This window comes from Alligator sinensis, unplaced genomic scaffold (assembly GCF_000455745.1).
Source record: "Alligator sinensis unplaced genomic scaffold, ASM45574v1 scaffold34_1, whole genome shotgun sequence".
In the NCBI taxonomy this organism is placed as follows: domain Eukaryota; kingdom Metazoa; phylum Chordata; order Crocodylia; family Alligatoridae; genus Alligator; species Alligator sinensis.
The window spans coordinates 709,708-715,359 of record NW_005842151.1 but is presented as its reverse complement, the minus strand read 5'-3'; the positions used below and the strand labels follow the sequence as shown (position 1 = coordinate 715,359).

General features: G+C 38.1%; 1 pseudogene; it reads right to left on the bottom strand.

The window, feature by feature from the left end:
• Positions 1 to 3,042: 3,042 nt before the first annotated feature.
• On the bottom strand, positions 3,043 to 3,237 carry LOC112550576 (annotated as a pseudogene).
• Between the last annotated feature and the right edge of the window lie 2,415 nt (positions 3,238 to 5,652).

The following is a 5,652-nucleotide window of genomic DNA, read 5'->3' as shown; positions in this document are numbered from 1 at the left end:
TGAACCATAAACACTATTCTGTTTGTGTGTTTAATTATCTTTCCTTAAAGCTTTTTGGAGTGTGCAGTTAAAAAAAAAATCCTCCTGTTTTATATATTCCTTCATCTTAGATTATGTTTATTGCGTCACTCGAGGCCTAGTACATTTTTTAAAAAAGTACATTATAAATAAAAGTATTGCTATTATTTATTATTTTGCTAGTTTTCATTTGATTTCTGCAACATATTTGTTTCATTCCATTGTAAGAATAGGCTAAGAGTGAAAATAAGGGGGGAAGTGAGAATCTGTCACTGCAGAATTAAAAAACAGCCCATATACACACTTCCTTTTTTTTCTTTCGGATTTGTCCATTGATTTTTCATTAAGGTCTATGTGAGTTTATATGCTTGAATAGCTTTTTTACTAAGGGCTCAAGTGGGGGTTGGACTCTGAGTCAAGGTAGAAATATAAGGGACAGTTAGAACACACAAAGCCTTATACCTTTGTACAAGCTATTCGGGTACAAAGATAAGGGGACATTGAACACCTGGTAGTTCTTCATATTTAGACTGAGTGCATAGGAAGCGGGCTGGGGAGGCAAAGAACTGGTGTGGGGGGATAAATGTGTGCTAAGAATATTATACATTACTGGTGGCACAAACCAGTACCAAATTATTCGTTTTCTTGAGGCAAGGAAATAGTATGGGCAATGGTGGCTTTATGAAATAGAATTGTTTCTCCATAACATAACAAGGCAAGTATATTATGTCAATGCTCCATACCTTACTGTGGGCTGCATGTTTGTGGCACAATCTAAGTTGGAAGAAAAAGAGCAGGAGAGCAAATATAATAAACTGTATGTGAAAATGGTTGTGTTTAACTGGTGAAATTACCTAATTCTGTTGTTACACTAGGACCTGATCTTCCAGTTCAGGTAAAGATCCCTATTTAGTTATATGGGGTGTTGTGCTTGCCTTTTAAATGTTGAGAAGCTGATTTGTTATTAGTGAGGTGTCATTCTAAAGAAAGCATATCAATAATGATTATGCTAACTACAAAATGTGTTTTCAAGGCCACTTCATTATTGTTATCATTTGCCATGTTTTAACAGCCCTGTTAATCCTGCTGAAACTGGTACTGCACAATAACACTAGATTAGCTGGATGAAAAATAGTTTTTGCCATTGCTCCATTCTCTGTTCCTGTTAGAATTGCATAAAAATAGTATTTCTTTCTCTTTACTTTCGCTGTTTGGTGTTTTCTAATGAGGAATACAATCTGAGAATAATTCCAACTATACCAACTGCCAAGACAAAAAGAATCATCATAAGGAGAAAGAGATGGGTATAATGCTTATCCATGAGATCAAAAATATATATAGAAAAGGCATTATACTTCATATGCTGTATTTGCGTTATCTCATGTACTGATGTTGTATGAACCTACCAATAAGGATAATGAAAACAAACTATATACACCAACATGGTAGAAGCAAATCTTGCTTAAAAACATACAAAGAGAGAAAGTTGGAATACAAGCAGAATAAGCAACTCTTACAGAAAATGCATGGATTTCCAAACAATAATGTGCTGAATTTCCTCCTGCTTTATAATATAATAATTAACTATAACAAAATAATTATTTGGGTTTGTGTGGAAACTTCCTCATAATGAGAATTTTGCTTTAAACATTACAGTGCCCTTGATACATGTAAGCTTCTAAACTTGATTTAAATAATTACTCCTCAATAGCTTCAAATCAGACTAAAACTGGAGAGGGAGAGAATCATTCACTGAAGGTCAAACTTGCAGCTATTCATAAGCTAGTTTCTAATTGTGAGTGTGCAGAAACTGAGGTTCTGTTATGAGGTTTTGAACTTTCTGTTCCAAAATATTTGGTTTGTGCACATTGTTGCTCCAAAGCATTAATACATTAGTAGGTTAAAAACAGGCTGGTTACAAAAAAGGGATTTTATAAGATTCCTCTACCCAGTAATTGAAAAAAAAAGTAAAAGTTTGAATGTTTGCCCATATTCTTGCTGTTTATGTACCATATTTACTCAACTATAAAACAAGGTTTTTTTCCCCCAATTAGCAGGGGGGGGGGGGGGAACTCCTCATATCACTTTTGCATACAAGAAAGTCTTATTAAATACATTGTCTATCATTAACCTGCTGCCAAAAGCAGCATGTGTTCAGTAATGGAAACCAACTATGAAGCTGATTAAATACAGCTAACACTAAGCATGATTATAAAATATGTGGCCTATATTGAGAAAATATACTGGTGGGAATGTTTGCGGGGGGGGGGGCTGGGCTTTTTTTGTTTGTTTGTTTTTGGTTTTTTGGTAAATCCATGCCAATTTTTTTTTAGGAAATTTTTTTGTGTCCCAAGTCAAGTCATCCAAATTCATTCCAAATCCGTGTGAGTCATTCAAGAACCAAAAGTGGCCCTGTTACCGGCAAGCATCCTCCACCTCCACCTGAAGCTTCAGATACCTCCAAATTCTTTGGTGGGCATCCTACATGCAAGCCCAAGCCTGGAGACTTGGGGTTCAAATGCCCCAGATTTTCACTTGCCCTCAGCTGTATGGCCACAGGAGCAAACTAGGAAGAAGTCTCCCATTTCCATACAGTCAGCATATAGCTGAGATCTTCCCATTGGAAGTGAAAGTGGGAGGCTATCTATGTATTAGCTCAGTCAGGGTACTACTCCTTGCCACATTCGTGGTTTTTCCCATGGTGGTCATGGTATTTCCCTTGCCAGTAAGTGATGAGAACTTACCACAAGGATAGGTTAGTCATCCCATCTAAATAAGGTAAAGCAACAACAATTTTTTTAAGGCATTTTTTTTGTGTTCCAAGCCAAAGCAGCCAAATCCATTCCAAATCTTGGAGTCAGTCAAGAACCATAAGTGGCTCTACTACCGGCAAACATCCTCCACCCCGACCTGGGGCTTCAGATATTTTCAAATTATTTGGCAGGCATCCTACATGTAGGCCCAGGCCCAGAGACTTGGGGTTGGGATGCACCTGAGTTTCAATTGCCCTCAGCCATAGAGATGCAGGAGCAAGCTAGAGAGGAGTCTCCCATTTCCATAAAGTAGGCTTAAAAGCAAGATTTTCCCATTTGAGCAGCAAGTGGGGGGTTAACTATACATTACCTACGCAGGTACTACCCCATGCCAGAAAAGTGGTTAGCCCCAGCAACTAGGAAAACTGCCTTAGTGGTCACAGTCTTTTCCTTGCCAGGTAAGTTTGTGGGGTTTTTTACAACATTTTTTTGAGAAGCTAGTGCAGCATAACTCAGTAAGATAAACAGTAGTGCCTAGTGCGCTCAGTCCCCCTCAGTGCAAACTCATTTTAAAGTCATGGTGAGCCACTACATTGAATATATTTTTCTTCCTCTTCACTCCCACAGCTGAGCTGCACCTTTCTTTCCCTTTTCCAGTGATTCCTGTCTCTTCACCAGCCTTAAATATCTGACAAACATCACCAAATGGGGCCCCAAACAGTTCACTCAGAACCCCTCTGTTGCTTCCTTTCTCAGCCTATCACATATGATTAATATTGGCCCCACACTCCATGAGGGAGAGCAGAACCAGATCACCCTCCACCTCATCTGCACATAAATTTTGGAGGATTCCAGGACTCATGACAAGAACACCTTGCTCCAATCATGATGGGGAGGGGAGGTGCTAATTAGCACATGGATCCTTTTTTGGGGGTATCTGACTACACACACATAGTGAGCAGGTCTCAGCTATGGGACCACCGTGGTTTGAATCACTGTTGACTCGGCCAGGGCCTCGTCCAGTGAACTATATGGTAAATCATGAGCCTTTTGGCTTTTGACTAATATCCTTTTGGCTCAGGTCACATGCCTTGTACTAGATATGAGTAAGTACAAAAGTGCTGCTTAAAAATGGAGTGCCTGTGCTAAAACTTGCAGTGGTTTTTAAAACAAGTAAAATGCATCAATTCTGGATGAACTAAATTACTACAGGCATGTTGCTTTCAAAGTCAGTGTTTTCAAATTTGTCTCTCATTTCCATATGCTCAGGGATAGCAGGGTCTGACAGGAAGGAGAGGGGGAAGGGGCTGCAGGGGGAAGAAGCTAGAGAGGTAGAGAACAAGGGCACTATCTGATCCTCCAGATTAATTTTCCCTGCTGAATGGTGGGAGAGGGGCACATTCAAACAAACCTGCAATTAGAGATTTTAAACCTGGAAATTTATAATGAATATATACATTTTCTACGTATAGAATATAGAATCGAATCATGGTCAGGATCATCATATTTGAGTATATACAGTAAGTCTTTTTCTCTTCAGAAATGTAGTTTGAGGTGTTTGTAACTTAAGATGCTGACAATTGCAAACAATAAATGGGAACATTCTCTCTTTGCAAAAATCAAAAAAGAATCTGTAACCACCCTTTAACTTACTACAGTAGTCCAGTGATCAGTGATAAACTGGACTCTGTATACAGACGACTGAAACTAAGCCTAACAGTCTCTCAATGCTACAGTGAAATTTTGCTTAAATGTGTATTAACTTAACCTGATCTAAAATGCTACTGCAAACAGAGTGAGCATTTTAGGACACATGCCATTTATGAATGTGTAAGTAAACACATTAAGAGCTCCCTAATAAAAATTATCATAAATAGTAGTATAGGCAAATTCCAAATCAGAAGTATTGTTAAGAAAAATATTTGCAAGATTTAAAACAAAACAACAAAAGTTTTCTTCTCATCCTAAGCCAAACTCTGTCATGCTGTTTTTTTCCATCTCATCCTCCTGCCTCTTATTGTCATGCTAGAGATGAATATTTTTCCTTTTTTATAAGTGCACCAAATGAAAAGAAAGGGAAAAGTTTGTTTTCAACATTCTGATATCAGTAGGGAAACAAGCCCATGATAAAAAAGACAAACAGGAACCCCACACCTGACAACAATGAGGAATCTTGGTTTCAAACATCACACAATTGGCTGACACTTTTTTTTTATGGGCCAGCAGCTGCATGACTCATTTATGTATGTTTTGCCTGCCTTAGCACTAAGAGGACTGATGTAAATAGGAAGTGATGAGGAAAATCAATTCAGGGCAAACACATTTTTTCAAGGCTGTAACAGGAAGAGATAGGAAGCCCAGGAAGATACTTGATAGATATTCAACTCTGTAGAAAAGAGGAAGTAGCATGTTGAAGTACTAAGCTGGTTATTTTGAGTTGTTGAACGGAAACGGGATACAGCACAGAAAGGATGCAGATAGGATGCATTTTGTTGCATAGCAACCCAAGGGATAGAAGCTCCTGTACATAACTGCAGACCATCTGCTGGTATGAGAGAGAGAGAAGCGTGTTTAAAAGGGAAAAGAAAAAAAAAATGTAACACTGATGAAGGAAGTTTGTATACAGTATATTTGTCCTAGAGGTCCTTTTACAGAAATAAATTCATCCCTGGTGTTATAAGTAGGATTAATGCTGTTAACCTTATTGGCATTGCATCTACTTACACCAGGGTAACTGGTTCCTTAAAAAGAATTTAAACACAAGTATATTGTGTACAAACGACCTTTTCCTGTATCCTTACTTATCTTAAGTATGCTTATGCAGAATTACTTTCAGCCCCAGAGTAAAGTACATCTGTTATAAATGGCCAAGAATAATTTT